Raw genomic sequence first — 27186 nt, forward strand, 5'->3', positions numbered from 1 at the left:
GATGAGTAATATGTTTATGGAATATTGATCTAATAATGCACGATCCTATTGAATAACTGTTAAATGATGTATGCAAGCATGTTTATGTAATTACACAAAGACTTTGATGAATTATCTAATTTTTATTAATAACACAATCTTATCTATGCGAGCTTTAGTCTAGAGTAGTTCTCTGATGCACGTAAGTGGATAAACAAACTGTTAAGGGTTCGCAAAGATCGATCGTAGAACTTCGCGAAGGTTTGAAGCTTGTTTAAGTGGATTTACAGTACTGATCCCTAGGGGTTTATAGATCTGCGTGAAGGCATGTCTATGGTGCTAAGAGACATCACACTGATCTCTGGATGTGGAAACTTGGTTCCAACATCCCACCATACTGCGTCAGGTGAGACTGCAGCCTGCGCTACGTAGGTTGTTGCTGAAAGGGCCAGTAGTGTTGGGTTTTGTTTGTTGGTGCAACTAACTCTGAACCTGGGTCGGGACCCCCTAAGCTAACAAAACTTGTTCCTCTAGACGCATGGAGAAAGAAGAAGTTTCTCACCCAATCCTAAAATTTGTTGGGAAAGCTAAGGGCACCATTATCGACATGGTTATTCAAAAACTAGTGTTGATTGGAGAAAGAATTGAGCAAATTGAATGGTTGGAGGTCAGCACTGTCATACAAGAACTAGTGTTGACCGAAGGAAAAAATGAAGAAATTATGGCCGATACTACTTCTATAGAGACCATTCCTGAGTAGATGGAAGAGGATGTTTTTGATTAGACTAACCCATAATGGTTAGAAACTATTCCTAAGAAGATGGAGGAGGATGTTGCTGATAAGACTAACCTGCAAGGGTTAGAAACCATTCCTAATTAGATGGGAGAGGACACCGCTGATCAAACTAACCCGCAAGGGTTAGAAAATAACTAACCCACAAGGGCTAGGAACTGTTAGGCCTGAGGTGCAGCGCTGCTATTTTGAAGGCTAAAGGGAGGAAATGGTCTCTTTTGCTGTCATGGACAGGTTCCCACATAGTCCATCACCCCAATTTTTCTCACTCATCCACTCCCATTCTCATTCACTCATGTCCTAACCCAACCCTCACATCAGAACCAAACCCACTTTCACCTTGGCCCTATGTGAATTAATCCACTTTTTCCCCCATGCACTAATGCGCAAAAACCCCCGAAAGCCTTACCTTTCCATCCATATGCGCCATTTTCACATTTCTCGAGGACATCCCATACCTCCGTGTCCCTCCCGCCATCGATCTTCCCAATGATTTGGTAGTTCGCACTTCACCTGACCGACGTGATATGCCCGATCAATAATCGTCGTTAGATCATTCCTACCAGATATAATGGCTATTGCGCATATCACTCGGGCAACAAGCGAGAGGGATACCCACCCGATAAAGGAAATTTCCTTTCTCTTCTGCTGCTACGTGGTGCTCGATGAATGGAATCGGGCGGGCTCCAACCTTTACCACTTACTACCTAATGATCATCCAATATAAACCATTCCTGCTTGGGTAAAACCGCTCCTGGGCGTTATCTTTCAAGCACCTTCCCTGCCTGATAGCCATCCGATCTACCCATCCAAGATCTGATGGCTTAGACTTATTCCGCTTCCTCCATGACTTCAGGCCTCCGGCGACTGATCTCCTATGTCCATCTCTCCCGATCCAATGGTTGTCGTTCATGATCACCTCAGTTCGTCCTCCACCACCCAACCAACATCTTGACTGTCGATCCATCCCATCCAATGGCCCATATGCCCCCATACCCCCACTTCCCATCGGTCACCCGATAGGAACGTTGTTGGCTCCATCATTTTTTGTGACAGTCAAACCATTGAACTGAAATAACGAAATACATGGTCAAAAGGGGAAAAAAACAACAGCATGATGCAACTAAACCAACAGAAATGGTCATGGAACGCCATTGGCACGAGTGAGCCACCTAACAGTGTGACGTTATCACTAGAATTTGGTTACTATGTTTTTCAGGAAAAGAGACCTCTGAGCTCATGTTTGCCTAGTTATGGCATCAAGTAGTTAGAAGACAGAGGGGATAGATTACGACATCTCGTGCCTCAGAGAGCCCGAGAGCATTGTAAAAAGCCTATAAATGGCTAAAAGTTAGAAAAAAAAAAGGGTTCAACTTTTGGAGATTGTGGATACTCTGTTCCTTCCAGCGTCTCATCTTCATTCTAGTAATACAAGCTTCTTTTGTTGTTACATGTTCAATTTCTATGTTCTCCTCTATTTTAAGCTTGCACTTGAATAGGTTATTCATGTTTTCTTCTGTGTCTAATGCTAGATAACTGTCATCTTATCTTTGTGTTGATAAATTAGATTTGCAAGCTTCATTTACTTTCTATAGCTAACCATTCATATGTGTTTATATATGTACCTGCTGGTATAGTCAAGATTCTCCATCTATTCATTAAATCTATAAACTAATGAGCATTAGTGGTCTAAAGCCTTGTCAAGCTGAGGGTGTTCATGCATGTCTTGAGTGGAAACGGAGTTGAAAAAATCATCTGACTTGATCGAAACCCCAATCCATTCCAATAGTTCAGAGAATGAGATTGATGACTTATATGTTACCAGGCATCTCCAAGCTACAACCTAGGAGAGTTTCCTGGATTGATAACATAGTTGGCGTTGTTACCGAGGAGAGGATACTGAAGCTTAGCTTCACTGAGGAATGACACAGATCCAGCTTTGATAATAGACAAAGTCTGGACACTATTTGGGTTGTAATCATCTATCTGGTGACTCTACTAGAGGATGAACCTCTTAGCAACTCCACTCCATAGTTCTGGCTCAGTTTGGGAGGCATATTCAGAGAAATGCTCAGAAGCCATGAGTTGACCCAGTAACTGACCCTGAAAAAATCATCAAAGAAAGAAAGGCATTGCAGAAAGGAGCATCAGGTTCAGGTAGTTTTAAACAATATTCTATATCTCTTCAAGAAAATCCTGTAATATAACAAATACATGATTGAGAGTATAGCATCTAATACTAGCAGTGAAGAAAAAATCTCAGAGACCCATAGAGCTTCTTATTCTTTAGGTTCTTCTTTCGCTATAAGCCCAAAGGAAACCTCTCCTCCTATCCATCATACTCCCTTATTCCTATCAGTCACTCCTCAACCCTCTGTCATTTAGACTTCTAGTACCCTTATAGCCACCACAGTTATGGCAACACCTACCAAAATGGAAAGAATCATAGCTGCTAGGTATGGACCCCTAGTACTGCCCACTCCTTTGAATGCCATGCCTACTGAAGAATATCAGGAGTATATGCCTAAGTTCACTGGGACTGAAGGTGTTACCCCTGAGGAACATCTTGAATCATTCTATAGCTATGCTAATAACCTAGACATTAGTGAAGCTGATGTATGGATGAGAGTCTTTGTCCAAAGTCTAGATGGAGAGGCTAGAAAATGGTTCAGAGAACTGAACCCAAGGTCTATAGAAAATATTGAGGCTTTAGATGATGTATTCCTAAAGCATTGGGGGGATAAGAAGGATCTACTCTACTACCACACCAAGTTTGGGAACTTAAAGAGGGAAAATCGTGAGTTGTTGTCTGATTTTAATAAGAGGTTTAACCGCATGTACAACAAGATACTAGCTAAAGTAAAACCCACCACTACCTCTACTAAACTCACCTATGCTAGTGCCTTTGATTATAACTTTTGTCAATTGTTGAGGGAGAGACGATGTGCTACCTTTGCTGATATGCAGGATGCAACCTTGGAAGTAGAATCAAACATCATGGCTGCAGAGAAGCTCAAGGGGAATGTTTATAGAAGGAGACAAAGGGGAGAACCTTCATCATCTTTAGATCCCAATATAGACAAAATGACCAAGATGATAGAGTCATTAACTTCTGAAATCTCCAAATTAAAGGTTGAGAAGCACCCTGGGAAATGAAGAGTTCCTAATACCTTTTCTCCTAGAAATCCAAATCCATATAGAAGAGCTAATGAGTAGTTGCAGATTCTGCAAAGAAGCGAAGATGCCAATGAAGACCAAAGGGTGAAGACGCCTTTCTAGAATGTGGTCATGGAAGAAGAGAAGTTTGAAGAAGATGATGAGATCCATTGTCTGGAATACAAAGGCAATGCCTCCTTTCTGTCCTTAACTGCATATGGAAAGTCACTATTCAATGACTAGATCAGCCAAGAGTGGGATGGTGGGGTTGTTCTGCAAACTGATGATCGACAGAAATATGATCTGAGGTCGAAGATGAATAATGCCAAGGAAACTCTTGTTCAGAAAGTTGTTGTCCCTACGATACAGTAAACTAATAAGCAGAAACAACTGGCAGTTGATCCCATTATCCTTAAAGCTCGAGCTCACGAGGTAAGAGGCCCTGACAAGTCTCCTTCTCCTTTCAGTTTTGAATCAGAAATTCAGAAGCTAAGAATACCTATACCTCTAATTGAACTAGTGAAGAATGTGTCCTTCAAAATATCTATCCTCGAGGCCCTTGAGCCTAAAGCCATCCAAGCCTCCACTGACTATGTAAATCTGCAAGATGACAAACCAACTGTTGTTCTCAGCCCAATGATTGAAAATTATGATGATAGCTCCCCATCATTCTATGTCTCTTTGACTATTCATGACAAAATCCTTCACAACTACCTTCTAGACACAGGAGCCAGCCATAATCTAATGCCCAAGGCTATCATGGATGAGTTGAGTCTTGACATCACCAAGCCTTATCATGACCTGTTTTCTTTTGACTCTGGAAAAGTGAAATGTTTGGGATTAATCAAAGACCTAGCCATCACCTTGTCTCAACTGCCCATGAAGAGCATGATGATGGATATTGTGGTAGCAGATGTACCCCCCAAGTTTGGCATGTTGCTTTCCAGAGGTTGGATCAAGAGATTAGGTGGAACATTGCAAAATGATCTATCCTATGCTATTGTCCTAGTTTTTGGAGGTGAGAGTAGGAGATTATATAGAGAAGCTCATTTGGATTATATGATCAGTGATGAAAGGAATCCCACTAATCATCCCATCTATGCTGTCAACACTAATTTTGGAGCCTGTATTCTTTAGAGTGAAGAATCCCATTTGGCCTCCATGCAGCTTAGGAAGCCAGTTTGCCAGATCACAGAGGAAGAAGGCCCACAAATTTGGGACATGTTCTTTGATGAAGCTTGCTCTAAGGAAGTTGCAAGGGCAGGTGTAGTCCTTGTGTCCCCCACACAAGAATGCATTCATTTATATTTCAAGTTAACTTTTCATGTCACAAATAACATAACAGAGTACGAAGCCTTGATATTGGGCTTAAACACTGCTAAAGAAATGGGCATCAAAGGTCTGAAGGTGTTTGGAGATGCAGACCTTATCATTTAGTAGGTGAACAAAACTTTCCAAGCAAAGCATCCAAGGCTGAAATCATACAGAGATGAGGTGTGGAAGCTTAAGGGTTCTTTTAATAGTTTCAACATTTCTTACATTCCTAGAATGAAGAACCAACTTGTTGATTCCCTTGCTGTGTTTTCTAGCACGTTTATTCCTCCTTTGCCTCCTAAATTGACTTATGAAGTTCAAGTGAAATATAGACCATCTCTGCCTGACAATGTCAAATACTGGAAATTTTTTGAAGATGATGATGAAATTAATAGGTTTTTACAAGTCATTGATGAATTTTCTGAAATGCACATTGACCCAGAAAATGAAACCATTGAAGAATGCAACCAGTCCAAGCTAAAGCACGAGATTGGCTAGGATAACATTGTTTAGCTGCCTAGTAACCATATACCCAAAGGATTGGTGCCCCTAGAGAAGTTGTTTGATCATAATGATGTACCTTATAAGCCTACCAAAAAGGAAAATGAGTCTACAGTTCATAGACATAATGTAGGGAGTCCAGCCCATCCAAAGTACATAAATCTGTCCACTCACGTGTCTTTTGCCCAAAGTTCCAAGTATTGCACCCTGATGAAACAATTTGCTGATATTTTTGCTTGGGAGTACAATGATCTTAAGACCTATGACATCAACATCATTTAGCATAAGATCCCGGTGGAGAAGAACACCATCCCTTTTAAGCAGAAGTTAAGACCTATCAGCCCTCTTTTACTGCCTTTGATTGAAAAGGAAATCAAGAAGTTGTTGGATGCCAAGATCATAGTTCCCCTAAGGTATTTTGTTGAGCACTAGAAAAGGTATGCAATTGCCACTTATTTCTTTATCTTTTCCTTTAATTCATAACTTCTTTACATTCTAAGATGGTCATATGATAAAGGATTATGATAGAATTAAGGGGAATTGTGATTGATGTAAAATGATTAATTATTGTCTTTTTTATGCAGAAAGTGAAGAAAACGGAAAAATGCCATTCTAGAGGAAAAGACGAGGAAAAACCAACTGTTGTCCCTTTGACAGGGAACCACATCCAGACGAGGAAATTGAGATCAGAGCACATGGGCTAGGAAAAGGAAGAAGAAGAGCAGTATCAACGGAAGAGGATGAAAAGATAACTGAAGATTAAAGATATGGTGAGGGATCGCTACCACAAGGCTATTTTTATTTTTGGTATTCCCACCTGGCCATTATAAAAAGGGATAGCGCTACTAGCCCAAGGGGCGGATTATTATTGATTTATAGAATTCACTGTTGTAATCTAAACTTTGATTATTGACTTTCTTTAAAGAGCGATAGTTGTAACTCTGTTTTTATGATTAATACATAAACTTCGTTATTGTTGCGTTATCTGATCCTGAAGTAACCGCAATAGTGTGTCCCTAGTGGCTAAGGGCCCAGCCCTAGTGGATCACTTGCCTTCTGTATCATTATTTTCCGATTATAAGTCGTGTGTGGTTTGATTTCCTTTACTTGCTTTATTTAGTGATCTTCTATTCCTGAAGATTTCTTGCTCTGTTATATTGAATTCGTAATTGAATAGTAAGATTATTATTTGCAACTAAAAAAGTTGTGTTGTTCATTCTGAAATAATATCACATTGTATAATTCGGATATTGTTGTTCATTTACAAATTGACATTGTTGTTCATTTACAGATTGACATTACTGTTCATTTACAGATTGGCATTGTTGTTCACTTAGCTATGGTTTACCTATAATTGTGATTGTTGTTCATTTGGATTACTGTTCCATTATCATCGCAATTGTTGTTCCCTTATAACTGTGGTTAATGCTTATTATGCTAAAATAAGATTACTGATTCAATCATTCTAGATTCGTTGTGTGTTTACATTTGATTAAGTTTGTTGTTCAATATTTCGTAGACTTACTTAGGTTTGTTGTTCCTTCCTTAGATTGCTGTTCAATTCATTTATTAGTTAAAGGTTGTTGTTCAATTCCTTTCGGTTAAGATTGTTGCTTAATTCATTCCTGTAGATTAAGCTTTGTTGTTCGATCTTTTCAATAGATTAGTTGTTGTTCCTTTTCTGTTAATTGAATTGTTATTTCCAGCATTTGCTTTGGTGTGAACAGAAAGATCTACAACTGTAGCGAACATTGACTACTGTTGTCTAGTTCCCAGATTGGAGATCTTGTCTTTGATTGATTTTCATTTGCATCAGTTTACAAAGGAAAGAGTTATCATTATTGCATCCTTGACTGATGATTGTTGTATTTTCTTAAGTGAATGATCTAGTTACAAAGCATTTAAGTTTCTTGCCATTACATTTAGAGTTTGTTGCCAACATTTGTTTACTTTTGTAAAAGAACTATACTACTAGCATTACTCTTGAACAAGTGACCACCTCAGACTGAGTACACTCTTGAGATAAAAAAATCGTATCTAGATTGATGATTAATGTAGCGTAAATAGAGGTTAAAAAGACCCTTTTTATTGCTCAACATATTCAAAGTGGATAGCTAACCTTGTGGTAGTAAGAAAGAAGAATGGAGAAATCAGGCTTTTTGTTGACTTCAAGAATCTGAACAAATGCTCTAAAAAAGACAACTACCCCCTGCCTAGGATGGAACACTTGCTGCAAAAAGTTTCAGGGGCTAGAGTCATGTCTTTCTTAGATGGATTTTCAAGTTCCAATCAGATTGTTGTACATCCAAAAGATTAGGAAAAGACCGCCTTCACTACTCCTTGGGGCACTTTTATGTACTCCAAGATGCCTTTTGGACTGATGAATGCTGGGGATACTTTTTAGAGGGCCATGGACATAGCCTTTGTGGGAGAGAAAGACAAGTTTATCCTTATTTAACTTGATGACATAACAATATTTTCCAGTAATCACAAGGAACATTTGTAGCATTTGAAGAAGGTGTTTCTAAAGTGCAGACAGTTTGGAATTTCTGTGAACCCAAAGAAGTCACGGTTTGCTCTAGAAGAAGGCAAACTTCTGGGACATATTGTTTTTGCTGAAGGTGTGAATATCAATCCAACAAGGGTTCAAGAAATTCAGACATTGTCCATCCCAAGGTCAGAAAGGGACGTTCAATCTTTCATGGGTAAGATTAACTTTGTAAGGAGGTTCATTCCAAACTTTGTAGAGCTAGTGAAACACATCACTCCCATGCTGAAGAAAGGATCAGAAATAAAATGGACAAATGCTGCAAGAAACTCTTTTGAGACCATCAAACAAGCTATCATGGAAGCTCCCACTCTAATCAGCCCATATTACACCAATGAGTTTTATATTGTTAGGGTCCAACACTAACCCCCTTATTTATGTAATAGGATCAAGTCATAGTTATAATTAAGTAAAGAGTCAATAAAGCCCATATTAATAATTGTAAGTGGTTGACCCGCATTTAAAGAAGGGACCATAGTTAGTTGTAAATGGGCCATGGTGTTAGATAGATGGTATTAATAAGAACCATGGTATTGACCCATGGTATTGCATGTATGAATCCTATATAAAGGATAGAGACTCCCCAAAAGGAGCATCATGTCTTATTTTGTAATTGAGCCCAGCTCTATTGGAGGTTGCCCCCTTGAAGAGGCAAGTGAACATTGCTTTCTGAATAATAAAATACTTGCTGTTATTTCTTATTGTTCTATGTTCTGGGTATATTTCTTCGCATATTTTGTATTCTGGTATCTTCTTGCTAAATTTCCTTAGTAAATTTACTAAGGAAATTATAGATCGCATCTAGATAAATGTTAAACAATCTCGGGTTATAGACTAGATTATTGCATATATTTTCCATATGATTCATTGCTGCAAATCCATCTATTTCACTCCACTATAAGCATTACACATTCATTCAATTATCATTCATTGGGAAACGGGTCCCATTATCCCGAGTCGAAGCCACTATCTAAATGGAAAATGAGTTGTCTTAAGGTTCAAACTGGGTGGTTTTCCCCTGTTTTGAAGCAATCATTTTTAAGGCCTCAACACGTTTTGGCACTAGAAGGAGGGCCTGTAGACTATTAATGGAAAGTAAGTCCAATCCAGAAATAAAAGGCCATTCCAAGAGTCATTCCCCTTCCAAATCTCCTACAACTTCCAAATAACCTCTAGAATCTCCTACTTTTATATCAGGAGTTGTACAATCACCTCCCAAGTCTCCTAGAATACTTCCTGAGGTAATCCCTCTAGATTATACTCCTGAATAACCAAAAATTACAACTTTGATAAATAAATTGGAAGACGTCTCCATTTTAGCAGAAAATATTGAATCATCCGATGTTTTTGAAGGAAGTATAACTTATACTTTTCATGGAACTAGTGTTTTAACTTGGTCCCGAAGTGCAAAACTTGGCATCTTTCCATTTGAATTTCCACTTCAATCCCGCCGAACAAAAGCTACTACATCAGATTCCTTAACATCTACTAGTGAGATTACCTCATTCTCTCATTCACCAACATCTCCATTTTTTCCATTTTCATTTCCTTTTTCTCCATCGTTCACTTCATCAATTTCCAGTTCCTCTACACAAACAACTAGTGTTTCCTCAAGCAGTACTATCACAGATTCCAGTTCTTCTTTCATCACATCCACCTCCCCAACTATTACAATGGAAGCTAGACCATGGTCTAATCCAGGATCTGTTCAAATGCCAGCACCACTTCATCCCCTACCAAAAAATCCTGAAAGATGGCTTCCAAAATTCAATCTTGATGATGGGTTACCTACTGAAGAACACCTGCTCCAATCTAGGATCTGTTCAAATGCCAGTTCCACTTCATCCCCTACCAAACAATCTTGAAAGATGGCTTCCCAAATTCAATCTTGATGATGGGTTACCTGTTGAAGAGCACCTTCATAATTATATGTTAGCCATCAATCTCAATGGGGTAGTTGAAGAAGACATTGTTGTTAGATTATTCCCATACAATCTTACAGGATTAGCAGGGTCTTGGTACTTTTCATTACCAGCCAATTCTATTACTAGTTGCAATATTTTTGAAGAACAATTTTTGACTAAATTTGGCCCTGATCTCTCAACCGCATCTCTTATCAATGACCTGTCCAATTTAAAAATGAATTTAGGGGAAAATCTAAAAGATTTCAAGTCTAGATTTAACAAATTGTTAAATAAAATCCTAGTTGCTTCTCGACCTAGTGTCAATGTACAAATTGAATGGTATATTTCATCTCTTCCTTATAATGTAGAAATTTTTGTAGATAGAGCTAATAAAAATACCTTGGTAGAAAACATGAAAGAGGTTGTGCTTGTAGAGAAGGGGATAAATGCACTAGAAAATAAAAAAGATCAGGAAGACAGAAAATTAAAAAGTGTTACATTTAAGGATGAAGCTAAAAAGAAAGCACCTAAATATCCCTTTGATCTTGAAGGCTTGCAACAAGTCCTTAAAACTTTGTCTAACGAGATGGTAGAGATCAAACACCAAGTAGTTAAATCTTCTTCCAAAAAATGTCTTAGAACATTCAGAAGAAATCAGCCACCTAATCCACAACCTCCAAACATGATCTCTAATGTAGAAACTAATGATGAAGATGAAGAAGAAGCAACATTAACTGCTGATGAATCCCAAGATGAACAAATCGCTGAGTTAAATGGAATGTGGGATTTTATTCTTCCTATTTTTTATAATGAAAATGAATATGAAGCATTACATGTTAGCACAAGAGGTAAAGGTCCAGTTGATCCTATACATCCAATTCAAAAACAAAAACCTTCAACTTCCACTGGTAAGGATAAATTTGTTGTTAAAATATCCACTTCCACTCCCCCCCAAGTAATTTTGTCTTCATCCAATTCTCCATCTTCACCCGAAACCTTAGTAGTTTCAAATACTATTGAATACAATATAGTTGAGGATATGAAGAAAATAAAAGCAAATGTTTCTCGTCATTAACTCACTAAACTCAAACAACAACTTAAATTTTTACTGAAAGAATTGAACGCGATACCTGCTTCTCCTCTTCCTACTACTGTAGTATCCAATGTTTCTAACGGAATGGGTAAACCTCCTGGTCATTCATTATTCGATTCCTATGATACTATTCTGATAGGTGACAAGTCTAATTCACATACTCCTTCTTTTCTTTTGACTTTTGAAATATTTAATAAAAATGTACATAACTACATGATAGATTCAAGGGCTTCTTCGAATATTATTCCATATTCAGTTTGTCTGAAATTAAACATGTCACCCTAGAAAATTGCATTTCACATTGTGAAACTTGATAGGAAAAAATTCAAATTCATAGGAGAAATGAATACAGTTCTTATTAGATTATCTTTGAATCCTGAAGTTTGTCTAATAATTGATATACTAGTTGCTGACATCCTATATTTCTATGGTTTAATTCTTACTAGAGATTGGTCAGAAAAACTACATGGTTATTTTTCCACTAATTGGTTTCACTTATGGCTCCCATTTAATGGAAAGCCGAATCAAATTAGAATCAATTTAGAAAAACACATGAAACATTCGGTAACAGATTTCGAAGGTGAAAATGACGCAGTAGCATTTAATAACAACATTCTTGGAAACTACTCTATTGAATCATTTTTTTCAGAATTTTAAAGCACAAATATCACCATTTTTGAGTAATTATGTAATTTGTCAAATTGAAAAGTTTTCACAGACATACTTGTAGAGTCTCCAAAATGTATTCAAAATATCATCCATTTTCCCTTTATCACCACCATTTCACTCACATGTCACAACTCCATGACCATATAACCTTTCATTAGCCTCCATTTTCATAATTACATGGGTTACCTTTGTATTTTCCAGAAGTTAATTATTTCTAGTATTATAAGTGAATTAAATGGTTGAAATTTAGAAAAATGATAAAAGTGGCTTAAGTTTCATGACATGTGTAGGTCATTTGGAAGCTTCCAAGGCATGCTTATGTGGCCTCCAATACTCAAATTCGAATTATATTCAAGATATGCAAGGAGATTTGGATAAAGGTCAAAGAGGATATGTGTCTCATCATTACCTATTTGAGTTGTAACTCTATGATATTTTCTAGGGATATAGGGAGAGAATAATGGACCTCCATTAATGAAGCAACTTCTTATGTTTTTGTAAATAGGAGAGCCTTCTCCTTTGAAAGGCATGTGTAAATTTGTGGAAATGCTCATATTCTGAATATAGAGTTTGGATTTGGGACCATGCTCATGAGTGATGTTCACCTTGATTTGGTTATGCTTGCATTTGGACCCTCTCAACTTGCCATATCTCATGCTTTTGGATTGGCCACCTACAATGTGTGAGATTTATTGTTTTTCATAGATTAAGATTTATTATTTTCATAGATTAAGATTTATTTCTTCCATATCTTTTCCTGTGTGAGAGGTTAAGAGTGATTGTCTTTATTTGCTTTCTACTTAGAAGTTAAGAGCATTTGCTTTTATTTTCTTTCATATCTTTTCCTATGTGAGAGGTTAAGAGCGATTGTTTTTATTTTCTTTATACCTAGAAGTTAAGAGCATTTGTTTTTATTTGCTTTCATATGTTTTCCTGTGTGAGAGGTTAAGAATGATTGTTTTTGCTTTCATTTCTGAAAGAGTGGTGTGATTTTCAATTCCTGCAAGATTTAAAGATCAAGATTTCAATCTCGCATTTTGTATTATAATTGTACTATAATTTCTTTTGAAGTTGATTGTTGAATTAGAATAGGAGAATTTGGTTTGTCGTTATTTGGTTTTGTAGTTAGGTTAATCTAAATTGAAAGTTAATGTCTAGCATATATAGTTCTTACACGCTTTACAAGTTTTACAAAACCCCTAGGTTGACAATTAAATGATAGGTAATTAATTTGCCTCAACATTTTGGCGCCATTGCAGGGGAAGTGTGCATAGGAACTAGCTTTCAATCTAGAGTTCATTTTTCATTTTTTTTTCTAGATGCATGATTAAAGCATGTAGATGCATAAATCATTTAGCTACATGTCATTTTTATAAAAACAAGGACTACATTGAGGAATGGTGTCGAAACACGATTGCGCCACAACATTCAACCGTTGTTCAAGAGATCTTTGTAACAAATCTAAAGGTTAAAACGATTTCGCATGTCCTCATACACAATTAGGGACATTTTGCAAATTTGGATATGAACATTTTAGATGGTCTAATCCGTAAATGGCTCCATTGGAAATATTCATATACTTAAAAAATAAATAAATTTTTTTATTTCTGTAGGTTTTAACCCTGTACAGAAATTACCTACATACGAATTCTAAAACACAGAAAATAAACAATGTGAGAGCATAACACATAAAACACATATACACAGAGATTTTCCCCTGGATCCCAAAACTGGGACTACCAGCTTGATTTTTCATTATGTTCCTTTCAATGTTACAATACATATTTATACATGCTAAAGCATCCAATACCATGGACCGAAAACCATCGTGCCGAAAACCATGGACTGAAAACCATAGGTAGGTTTGCCCAACCTAATATGGGGTCCAAAAAAAAAAAAAAAATTCCCGGGGCGCTGCCCCGAACCCCATAGAGGGGGGCTACCCAACCCCCTCAAACCCCCCTGTGACCTCCCCGCTGTGCAATCGATGCAACAAAGCGGGGGCTCCGCCCCCCCTCTAACCCCTCAGTTCACTACATAGGTTAGTCATGGAAAGAATATAACACAGCCCAACACTTTCAAGTAGATAAAATAGGAAAAATAAAATCAAGCTTGATTGCGTTTTTTTTTTTTTTTTTTAAGTTCCTGATTACATTCATTTTAAGTTTCTAGACTTTAAAATCTTTTATAATTTTATTTATTTTCTTGCATTTTTTTTTCATTAACATCACAAATATTTTCAATAAAAAAAAAATCATGTTTTTGAATAAGGGAAATGTAAATTTTTAATAAAAATTATTAATTTTTTTTCAAGAGAATTGATAAATTGACAATTTAGGCTCTCATGTGACCTATAAAGAAAACTTTTCATTAGCTTAAAAATCAAAATCCAAAATTCATCATTTAAGAAAAAGAATAAAAAGAAATAAATGAAATATTGCTTGAATAGGCTGTGTATTTGGCTTCCAGCAAACCATCTCAGCTGTTCCACAAAGCTTGAGCATGTTGATGTCTCATGTGCATCACGTTGTGCAATACATTGTTTTAAAAGTATCTACAAGTTCAGTCAAAGTAACCGATGCACCTATCTCCAGGCCATCCTCTTTGACTCTCAAAATATTTAGCTCAGGTACATGAGTAACTGCAATCATAACTTGATAATGGATGCTTTTAAACCTTGTTTCTATACCAACTTCCGTATTGCCAATCACCAACTTTGCATCAGGAAACCTTGATTTCAAATCTAAAACATCCTGGAGCTTCAATGGACGAAACCAGGCCATATCTCTTGGACCTATCAAATATAAAGGGTGAGGCTTTCTCGATAAAAGCTCTGGTGGGAAAATGAACTCGTGATTACCATAAAAACTCCCATCAACTTCACTAAATGAAAGCAGCTTATAGACAGGATGAGAAGTTCCAATGTCCTTGCTTTCATTGCTAACCCTTTCCCCGCAGTCACAAGGTTTTCCTGTTGAAGGGAAAATGACCTTTGCATCTCTAGATGTATTTGTAGAAGCATTGTAACTGTACAAGGTATTATCGGTTTTGAAAAAAATACGGAAAGCATCAAAGAATCGGCCTGTAACCTATGCACCGACATAAATTGCCTGCAAGACATTCTTCAATTTGTTCATGACTGGGCGACTCCTTACTAGACCTCAACAATGCATACATGAAATCACAAAGCCTGGAGTACAGAAACTTTCTCTGCCCAGCCAGACAAGATAGGAGCAGCATTAGCATTGAATGAAACCACGAACCCAGAAAGCCCAAGTGCAATACTTGCAGAGGAAATGCGTAACAAACTTAAAAATGTCATTTTTGAAACACATTTTCTGGTCAAATGAAAGATAATCTCAAAAAAATAAAATGTGGGTTTTTCTCAAAACAAGGTTAGTTACATTATCCAGGAGCGGTTTTTTGAAATTCGTAACCAATTCAAAGATATTCAAGGTTCTTGAGAGCCTTATTTTCCAGGTTATGTGGAAAAACTGTTTTTACTTACTGCCTTGATCTTGCAAATCAAGTTTGATTGAGTCCATCAAAAAGATGTCATGGTGTTGAAAGGACAGCAACTTCAACAAAGAAAACAATTACGAATTTTATGCGCAGTGCCAGCACTTGGCTCCGAAATATGCTATTGCTAAACCACGTATCAGTGTTGTTACTGAGTCAAAACCATGTATCAGTTCATATCAGTTCGCATATTCACTTGCAATGCTTTGAATTTTCATTTTTAACCATGGAAAATTTCATATTAATTTTTTTCGTATATGCATATTTTGATGTTAGTGGAATATTTTATATGTATAATTTTTGTATGTTTTGTATAATATTTGTTTTTTTTATCATTTTTTATTTTTTTTAATGAAGTGTTTTTATAACATTTGTACATTTGTAGGTTTTGTTATGTTTGTTTGTATGTATATTTTAGTTTGTAGATATATTTTTCTTGTTATGTTTTTATTTTATGTACATTTATTTTATTTTATTTTTAGTTTTGTAAATATTTCATTAATTTTTAGATTGCATGTTTTATTATTATTATTATTATTATTATTATTATTATTATTAAGAAAATTGCCATGGAAATTTGTCATAATTTTTTTTTGATGTGAAATTCATTTAGTGATTGGAGCAAATTGAGAAAAATATTGGCGTGATGGTCCGTTGAAACACACCTATCAAATAAAAAAAATAAAAAAATTGTTCTATTTGCTAATTTTTCTGGAAGAAGTATTGATCAATTTGAAGATTAGGCTGGTTAATTGTTCATAAAAAAATTGCATAGTTGTGTTTACTTACCTGTATGTGTTATCACTCAGAATTTTCTCTAGAAGTTATTAGAGGAAAGAAAATGACCAATGTAACCACAAACCAACTTTTAAGCATAGGCTCTAGCCAACCTATGGCTAAGATAGGGCTCTCTCTATATGATTTAGCTTTGTTTGCTGGGATTTTAGGCTAGTTCTGAATGTTCGAGGGGTTTTTGATTTGTATTGAAGATTGGATGGTGGAATCCTTAAAACAGATGGATAGAATGATGTCTTTAGACCATTGGGTTATGGATTCAACAGAAGGGCAGCAGAACTGGAATTAACTCACTAAAGGGAGTTTTCAAAGGGCAAGCTAGCAGAGTACAATGTAGATCTTTGGGCCAGATGGGTGAAATGGTCTTAACCAGGGTGAGAGAGCGATTAAGAATTCTCAGACCGGGATCAAAATGAGGAACAGAGGATAATCAGAAACAAAGGGCAATTAAGAATCCTTTGTTATAGATTACAGGGAGACAACCTAAACTAAGGAGCAATTAAGAATTCCTTAACTGAGATAATCAGTAGAAAACATTTAAATGGATAATAATTAAAACAGAGTACAGTTAAGAAAATTCTAAGATATCATTCCATATTATGGCATTCAGATACAGATATACATTAAAGATTGTGAAAAAACTTTAAATAAGATAAAAACAACATGAGAAGATACTTGTCTGCACTTTGCTCTACACATAAATCCTGCAAAATATCTTGTCTTTATTCATCAACCCAACTTACTTTTCCAGTCAGTGATACAATAGCTTTATAGTCTTTTGATCAAGAAGTCTATAGAAATGTCTAAGAATCCACCCTACATACTTCAAATTGTGAAGTATTTATACAAAATTTTATTACAAAATATCTCAAACTAACTTGAGATTTAATCTAGGAAATACAAATATCTTCTTGAAAGAAGATAGAGATAGCTATTGAACTGTTTTCATGTTGTCCCTTTTATTATGGTGTTGCTAGCCTTTATAGTTTGGATTGTATCCCTTTATGCTAGCTTTCCGTTGTGGTCTTTTACACTGGAATCTTCTTTAACTTTTAACTTTCACCTGATACTCTTTGACACAGATACACTTTGGCATGCTGACCTGTTTTCATATGTTTACATGGTTGTTCTACTTTTACTGTATAGTAACACTTTTTACTGTAAATTTCTTACAGTAAATCAGTCATCTTTTCCCACCATTTATCATCAGGTAACTTGAAATTCATCATTCACCTATATATCTCATCATCCTCGGTATACTTGGAAAAATTGGGCTTGGTGATGAACAAGTGTTTTATCTCATGATGGAGAAAAAACAAGTTCTCAAATGTATTATACAAAACTTTGCCTATTGGCAATGATTTTACTGTTGAAGTGCTAGCTTGCTCTTTAGCCAATTGCTTGGGTCTCTTATCATAGTCTTGGTGTGTCATAAGTTTTTCATTAATGACCAATGGACTGGGAAATCCTTTCTCCCTCAAAATTTGGAATTTAGCCATGAATCTATCAATGGCTACTTGCATGTTCTAGAAATTTTCTTCCAAGTTTAGCATTAGGTTTCTCTCATAAAGGACCTTCCTTATTTCCAAAATGGTTTCAGTTCTGTCTTCTATATCCAGATCATGAAGATCATACCTGTTTTTGTTGTTAAGAAAGTGGATGAGTCTATTCACATCCTCAGGCATGTCTCCCAATTCCTCCCTAACATTTTGGATAGCTACTATAGCTATCTTTATCTATTCTGTTTGCTCAAAAATAACTTGAATAGATTGCCAAATATCATTGGCAGAGTCAATGATATTGGCCCATAACAGTTCCTTGGCTTGCCCAAGGGGTTTCTACAATGTTATGTATTTCTCCATAGCTTTGACTATTTCACTCATTCTAATGGCCTTTTGTGCCTCTTCCTTTTGCATAATTTGGGCAAGCTTGTAGTCAGTTTCTAAACTTGCACCTTTTCTCTTAGTTTGTTCATTTTTGTAGCCTGCATAGACATTTCATTCACGGCTCTGATTAATTTGTTTTCCTCTTCTCCTGATGTACCTGCTATTGTACACTTTGTTGTGACTGGCAATGCTGTGGCAGGTGGAGCTGTAGGTGCTAGTGAAGCTGCTAGTGTGGAAGGGACTGCAGTCGATATTGTTGGGATGACATTTGGAGATGTAATGGCAATATCACTTTGCTTCAATTGAATTAAAGTGTCTAGTTATTTCTCTGTCTCCTTTAACTTATCATTAAGTTTCAAGACCAAGTCCATCAACTCTTCATGTTTGTCTTGGCTCTCTAAAACTTCAAGTGTTTGAGAATGTTGCAACTGGGGTATTTTTAATTACTTCTTAAGTGCAGCAATATCATCGTTTTTCTTATTTATGAGCTTCTCTTTAGCTTTAATATCTTTGGGATTATGTCCCAACTCAATAACTAAGTCTTCCAAAGACTTAATCCTTGTATCCGTGGCCTGTGAGGAGGCCTTCTCCAACTGAAACTGTTCCGAGATGTTGGTCAATGAACTTTGTAGCTGATGGGTAACTATGGATTTACTTGTAAGGGTGGAGTATATCATCTCTCTAGCCTGTTTATGCAGTTCTATTTGGTCTATGGGATGAATATCCCTTGCCAATTCTTCAAAGTCAACCCTCTTGAAGTCTGATGATGTCTTGGTTGCTGTATTGTAGGTTTGATAAAGGACAATTGAAGCTTTCCCTCCTTGATGTCAAAAGCTGGCATCAACCTTGTTTGATTTATGGGAGTGACTTTTAGATATTGACCATATGTATGAGCTTTGAGCTTCTCATTTCTCATCTTGATCTCTTTATATCTATCTTTTATATCCTTATCCTTATCAGCAGGCCTACTAAAGGAGGATACTTCTACACTTAGCTGCCTTTCCAAGATCCGGGTCCGTGATGTGGAGGGCCCCTACATTTCCTCAGATAGAGTTGTGCATTTGCTTCTGTCTAGCTTAGTATCAGTTATTTCTACTGAGCCTTATATGTCTTCCTGCTCTAAAACAGGATTTAGCCTGGGTTTTTTGCTCTAACTGGTCTCATAATGTACATTTGATGTGTCCATTCCTGAACTTGAGGGTTCCTCCCTGGTCCTTTTGGGGTTCTTTTCCTCATTCTGATGAGTCTGCATGATAGGAGGGGTGCTCATGGTTGGCTCTTGCTGTTTAGGTACCATCATAAACAAGCTCTCATCAAACTGTCTTTCTAAGTCACATAAGGCATTCTCTACATCTACCTTTGTACTGTCTCTCTCTACAAAAGTGTTTTCCACCTGTTATGTTCCTATACCAATAGGTGTCATATATCATGATTCACTTGGTTTAGTTCTGAAATATGTTGTCAGGCGGAAAGAGTCGATAGTGCGGACACAACCAACCTCCCTAGGAGCCTAAGACTCTCTAGTGACAAACAAGACAAACAAGAGCAATCCTTCTCTAAACATGCGTTTACTATATAAGAAATCAAGTGTTTAGATCCTACCTGTAGTCCAACGCTGTTGTAGCAGTCCAGCCTCGCTGATCCGGATGAGTTCCTCCTTCACTTTGAAACCTGCATCCACTAACAATCAAACGATTAAATAGCACTTGATAATCTCATAGAATAAAACATATTTAACACATAGACCAAGGAGTACATGAAACAACTCATAAATAACAAGTTATTGAGAAGAATGGACTCATTTGCATTAATAGGTAACAAAAGGAACAAATACAACCTGAGCCTTGGTGTTGTGCAAGTCCCTCCCAGGGTCCATCAAGAGTTCTCCTTTACTTTGACAAAGCTCACCCACTTCCAAATAGAACAAGCAAAGATGGCAATCTCTCCTCACAAGCTTCTAAATGGGAGTCCTAATTCCAGCAGCATCTACCCATAGAAATGTATAGCTTCCAACCTCCCCTCCTTCTGGCCCAATGCCTGTATTTATAGTGCTCAAGAGGAAGTTATTCAGGTCCACCATCAATGGGATAATCCCCTCTTTGGATGGGATAGCTCCCTTATTGATGGGATAAGTCCCTCTTTGATAGGGGTACATGAACCATCTGGAGGCGCTCAATACACGTCGAACAACCTTCTAGAATGCTCTAGAAATGACCACAAGTAACTTTTTAAAGATGAAACTTGCGCATTTTGACCTTTACAGGGGGACGCACCTGCCCCTTTACATACAGAGCGTCCAAAGACGCAGCTTTTGTGAACATTGGGTGCGTACCCGCAGGTAAGGTTGAGAGAACCTGCGTATCCAGAGATAAATACATTTATAAAGACTTTCTCTCTTTTTGGAGTTTGACATGGAGAGCAGAGGCATAAGACTTGCCTAAGAGAATAGCATGACTGTTGATAGAGCCATACTAACTGTAAATAGTCATGGTGACATTTTTTAGTGTAACAGATTGCCCCCTAAAGTGCGAATCCTGTAATAGATTAGGGTTTTGTATTATCTAGGAAGGGTGAAGCGCTTTATCATTTCAAGGATTATCTCGTGGAGAGCCTGGTCAGAACCTGCAATTTTCAACACAAAATACATGTATAAGATTATATCATCACTGAGGTAGGCATTCCCATACTCAGATCAAAACTTTAACTAACAGACTAACTACTCTGATACAGGAATGATCTTGCAGTACATCATAATCATAGACTTTTGTAGACACAGTATGGGCGCAACCATCTGTTTATGATTAGTCTACTTAGATAATGAATACAAAACTCCTCGCAGCCTGGATGGTGGAAACTAGATCCAGGGTCTTCATTTCTACTTCCCGAATTGGTACGATTCTAGCCATGCGAATAAATGAGTTGATGTCGAACATGGTAGAAACCACTTGATTACCAGTCGATGATGAAAACTGTTAACAAGTGTGAGAGAGACCACCAGTAATATCAATGGTTCTCAAAGTACCTAGTACAATCCATGAGATGTGAATGAATGAGTTGATGTCGAACATTTCACGGAATCCTTCGATCGAAAGTCAATGATGTAAACTGACGTCAAAGGAGAGAAACCTGCCATTGATGCATGCAGACTTCAAGGTACTGACGATTTCTAAGTCATCTCTCTAGATAATGTGCTGATGTCGATAGAAAGCGACCTGTTGCAGGCAAGCCCACAACACGAAATCATTGTTCAAGTTGAAGAAATGTTGCTGTAAGGACTGACTCAGGGATGGTCAAATGGATGACAAGTATTTTGCAGATGAAAGTTTTGTTTGCAGACCTCTTGAACACATAACGACACGACAGATGGCTTGGTGATGAATAACTCAAAGTTAACCCCCGGAACCCGGCTGAAGACTTTCAAATTAGTTTGATCAACTGTGAGGTAAAAGATTTCCCAACCCAGGTGAATGAAAAGTGTCGTGTTCAAGAGTGGTAATAAAGTTTCTTCTGAGACAAAAGATAACAAATAGGCTCATTCTTCTCTCTTTTCCCCCACCATTTCTGGCAAGTACCTCTTTATTTTTAACAAGCTTGAGGAGGATAACATATGCTTGATTATAAGCTCATCCTTCGGATGAGTCCAACCTAGTTTTGATTCGAACCCTAGGAAGGAGTGGTTCGTTGCTGTTTGTAATTGAACAGGTCCTTTACTGTGAAATGTTTAATGAGCCCAGTATAGGAGAAACTCGGTGTTTTTCAATTTTAGAGTGTCTGAAAAACTTAAGAAGACTCCAAGTTGAACTTTTTCGTAGATTTGTGTCCCTCAAGCCCGAAAAAGTATAAAATAATACCTGGGGGAACCGCTTGATCTTGCGACCAAGGAGTACTTTCATAATTAGTGTCACTGACCTGAAAAGTAAAAAGCGATCAAGGACACGTCGTTTTATTTCCGTATCGAGTTTGAAACGACAAAAACCCGGCAATATTTTCCTGATTTTTCGGTCAGAAAAGGGCTATAACGGGACCGTCTTTTAATTTTGTTTTAACGAGTGTAAAAGAAACGCTCGGCAATCTTTTCATGTTTTAGGAGTCAGAAAAGAGCTTAAAAGATGACTCTGAGGTTTCACTTTTTCGTAAGTTTTAACGAGTTCGAAAAAATGATAAAAATGTACTCATGGTTTTCATTTTTTCGTAAGTTTTAATGAGTTCGAAAAAATGATAAAAATGTACTCATATGGCCGACTTTCAATTTAAGTTACGAGCAGGAAAAGACGGAAAGAACTCGGCATTTTCATTTGTTTTACGAGAATGAAAGATAGCAAAATAATCTCGGGATTTTCATGAGTCTAACGAGTCTTGAAAATAACTGAAATTGACTCGAGATAGGTTTCATTTTTACAAAAGCTTGAAACAGAGAAAAACTATGCTTTCAAAGTAGTTTCATTTTTTCACAAGCTTGAAACAGAGATAAAACTGTGCTTGATGCCCCCTAAGCGTAACTGCTAGAGCGCATGCCCCCCAGCTTCATTTCATTCAATCAGTCGGATGAAATGAAGGTTGAGTTACGAGATCATTTGAAAGACTCGACCTAAAACTGTAAGAAAATTATGCAAAAAACTGAAATAACTAACCTAAATACTTAACATTTATGAGATCTAGTCAATCTCTCGACTCAAGTAGAGGAGGATTTGTTTCATTTTTTAACGAGCTTGACATAGGAAAAGAACTATGCTTGGATTCGGTTTCATGTTTACGCAAGCTTGAAACGAAAAACTATGCTTGTTAAAAGCTCACATACCCCCAGCATAATGACGCAAAACGAGGTACATGCCCCCCAAGCTTCATTGCATTCAATGAGGTGGATGGAATGAAGCTTTACTTTCAAGATCTTGGAAAGACTTGTGGGAGGTGTTTCATTTTTTAGTGAGGTTGACACAGGAAAAGAACTATCCTCAAAACCCTTGTTTCATTTTTTAAACGAGCTTGACACAAGATAAGGAACTATGCTCATAACTACTCTCTACAGTCTACCTAACAAAAAACTCTACTCTAAAAAACCTTGATTCATTTTTTAACGAGCTTGACACAAGACAAGGAACTATGCTCTAAAATCCTTGATTCATTTTTTAATGAGCTGGAGACAAGACAAGGAACTATGCTCATGACTAGTCTCTACAATCTACCTACTTAACCTACCCTTGTTTCATTTTTTAACGAGCTTGACACAAGACAAGGAACTATGCTCAAAAAGTTCGCATGCCCCCAGCATAATGATGCAAAGCGAGGTACATGCCCCCCAGGCTTCATTCCATTCAACCGGCTAGATGAAATGAAGGTTTACTTTCAATATTTAACTTGTAAAGGGAGTTGTTTCATTTTTAAGGAGGTTGACACAATGTCACACGGAATTTGTCAAGGGTGCGGACACGACTGACCTTCCTAGAAGTCTAAGACATTCTAATGACAAACAAGACAAAATGGAGTGATCTTTCTCTAAATACACCTTTTACAACATGAAAACTACAAGTGTTTAGGCTTACCTTATTCCAAAACGCTGTTGTTGTAGTTTGTCCTTGCCAATCCGGATGAGCTCCTCCTTCAAGTCAATTCCTGCAACCACAAACAATCAAACAATTACCAAGCACTTGCATTTCATATAATAAAACATATATTCAACATGTAGACCAAGGAACACATGAAATAACTCATTAACACAAGCTATTGAGAAAAATAAACCAGTTTGTATTAATAACGAAACAAAGAAACTCTTACAACCTGGCCTTGGTGTTGTGCAAGTTCCTCCCAGGGTCCATCAAGGGTTTTCCTCTACTTTGACAAAGCTCACCCTCTCCCAAGTAGAATCAAGTGAAGACAATCTCTCCTCACAAAGGCTCTAATGGAAGACCTAAATCCTGCAGCATTTACCCAAAGAAAATGTATAGCTCCAACCTCCTCTCCTTCTGGCTCAATGCCTTTATTTATAGTGCTGTAAAGAGGTTATTCAGGTCCACTATCAATGGGATCATCCCCCTCTATGGGTGGGATAGCTCCCTTATTGATGGGATAAGTTCCCCCTTAATAGAGATACATGAACCAACTGGAGGCGCATCCATTTCATCAAACCGACCTCTAGAATGTTCTAGAAGTAACCACAAGTAACTTTTTCAAGATAAAACTCGCGCATTTTGCCTTTTACAGAGGGACGCACCTGTCCCTTAACATACAGAGCATCCATGGACGCAGATTTTGTGAACATGGTCAGCGTCCCCGTAGGTAAGGCTAGAGAGAACCTGCGACCCCAGAGATAAACATAGTTTTTACAAGACTTTCTCTCTTCTTTGAGTTTGAGATGGATAACAGAGGCATGAGACTTGCCTAAGAGGGTAGCATGACTGTTGATTTGAGCCATACTAACTGTAAGTAGTCAAGGTGACATTTTTTAGTGTAACACACAAGAAAAGAACTATCCTCATACGTGATTCATTTTTTAACGAGGTTGACTCAGTAACAGGAACTATCCTCATACCTGATTCATTTTTTAACGAGGTTGACTCAGTAACAGGAACTATCCTCAAAACCCCACTTTCTACAATCTACCTACTTAACCTACCCTTGTTTCATTTTTTAACGAGCTTGACACAAGACAAGGAACTATGCTCAAGAAGTTCGCATGCCCCCAGGATAATGACGCAAAACGAGGTACATGCCCCCCAGGCTTCATTTCATTCAACCAGATGGATGGAATGAAGGTTTACTTTCAATATTTAACTTGAAAAGGGAGTTGTTTCATTTTTAAGGAGGTTGACACAAGAAAAGAACTATCCTCATACCTGATTCATTTTTTTAACGAGGTTGACTCAGTAACAGGAACTATCTTCAATCCTGATTCATTTTTTAAACGAGGTTGACTCAGTAACAGGAACTATCCTCAAGACATCCAATTTCATTTTTTAACGAGGTTGAGAGAGGAACAAACTATCCTCGTACTCACTGGTTCATTTTTTAACGAGGTTGACTCAGTAAAAGGAACCTTCCTCACCAACTGATTCATTTTTTAACGAGGTTGACACAGTAAAAGGAACTTTCCTCGTAGTAATTGATTCATTTTTTAACGAGGTTGACTCAGTAAAAGGAACTTTCCTCACCCCTGATTCATTTTTTAATGAGGTTGACTCAGTAAAAAGAACTTTCCTCGTGCTAGCCTGTTTCATTTTTTAACGAGGTTGATACAGGGAAAAACTATCCTCGCCCCTGATTCATTTTTTAATGAGGTTGACTCAGTAAAAAGAAATATCCTCTGACCAACTGATTCATTTTTTAACGAGGTTGACACAGTAAAAGGAACTTTCCTCGTCCCTGATTCATTTTTTAATGAGGTTGACACAGTAAAAGGAACTTTCCTCACCCATTGATCATGGTTTCCAACTGGAAGAAAGACATGTCAATGGACACACCTTGATCATGGCTTCCAAGAGGTCTTCATCAGAAGGAAGAATAGTTCTCTGGAAGGAAAACATGTCAAGGGACTCAAAAGGGATAAGAACATCGTGTTCAAGTAATCCCATAGAGTTTTCCATGTCAATTACCGGATCTAAATCAACAGTGAGAGGCTCACTTATATCGGTAACTGAAAACATGGGACCAGTTGCCACATAATTAACCCGTGGCGGGGTAGATACCTCTTTAGAATCAGGAACATTTAGGGGTGTCATATTATTGGTAGTTGAGACAAGACTAGGGAATGAAAGCTAGTCTACAGTCACAATACTGCCATTGTGAGGGAAAGACATCACGCGAAAGAGTGTCGATACGACAGCTTTCATTGCATAAACATAGTCTCGTCCAAGGAGTAAATTGAAATCCAAGGGACCTCGAACTACCATAAGATCAATACAAACAGTTTTACCTTCCAAGGTAATGGAAAACTTAGGAAGGATCCCTAAAGGTTCGCTAATGGTTCTGTTAAAAGCTTTCAGATTCTGCGTAATAGGCGCAAGCTGAGGGGAACCCAAAGCTTTCCAAACAGTTGAGGATAAAATACTAACAGAAGCACCTTCATCTACCTGAGTATGATGTATGTCCCTACCACCAGCCTTGACAATGATTTGGAAAGGGATGGAGGAAGGAAGACGGGGTTCTGTCAGTCTATTCCAATCAAAGGAAAAGACCTCAGTACTTGGAGGGGGTTCTGTAGAAATAGGTGAAATGCCCCCCGGAATAGAAGAATCTGATGTAACAAGAAGAACCTCAGCGGTATGAAGTTCACTCTCTAAAGGGAAAGTGGGATCGACTCTTTGTGAAATTGAATCAACCACTTGATCAACTAATGGATCATCAACCTGAGTGACATGAGTTTCACTCTCCAATGGAAGAGTGTGATTGACCGTACTTGAAATTTGATCAATCACTCCGTCAGTTGATGGTAGGTTGGGAGAAAGTTTACGGTAACCGGTTGGAAATTCTTGCTGTGGAACAGTAAGGTTTTCCAATAATGTTGAGGCTTCATCCATGTGAGGGCAAATGTGAGTTTGATGACTCCCTTTGCATAACTTACAAGGAAACCTAACTTTACCCTTTTTCCCAGGAACCTTACTATCACTGGTTGATGGATCAACGGAAAGTTGATGAGATTTTTCTGACCATACTTCCAAGACTTTTGGAATACTAGGACAATTGACAAGGAAGTGGTCACCCTTACAAAGCCTGCAAGGGTATTTTGGTTTACGATGCATGTCGGAGTTTTCCTCAACACAACTAACACTTACAGTCATGGTTGGTTGGTTGACTTCTTGTTTATCTTGCTTCTTCTTCTTCTTCTTCTTCTTCCCTTTCTTCTTCTTCTTAGCCTCCTGGTTGCTAGCATCAAGGCTTTTACCAGGCGAAGAGGAAGAAATGGAGGAAGAAAAATTAGGCGAAGAAGGTAAAGGGTCAACAGAAGGTTGGTGATGTTGAGATGGTGAACTCTGTTGAGGTGAAGCATCCGGTTGAGATGGAACAATTGGAGTACTTTGGGCCAACGAAGTTGAAAA

The 27186-nt window shown here is 37.5% G+C and overlaps 1 pseudogene; it reads right to left on the minus strand.

The window, feature by feature from the left end:
- LOC149163179 (xanthine dehydrogenase 1-like) overlaps nucleotides 1–27186 on the minus strand; it is a 167230-nt pseudogene that overhangs the window by 66161 nt on the left and 73883 nt on the right.

The sequence above is a fragment of the Pinus tabuliformis genome, chromosome 5_2, assembly GCF_031772625.1.
Source record: "Pinus tabuliformis cultivar Carrire ecotype Pingquan chromosome 5_2, CPIR1, whole genome shotgun sequence".
In the NCBI taxonomy this organism is placed as follows: domain Eukaryota; kingdom Viridiplantae; phylum Streptophyta; class Pinopsida; order Pinales; family Pinaceae; genus Pinus; species Pinus tabuliformis.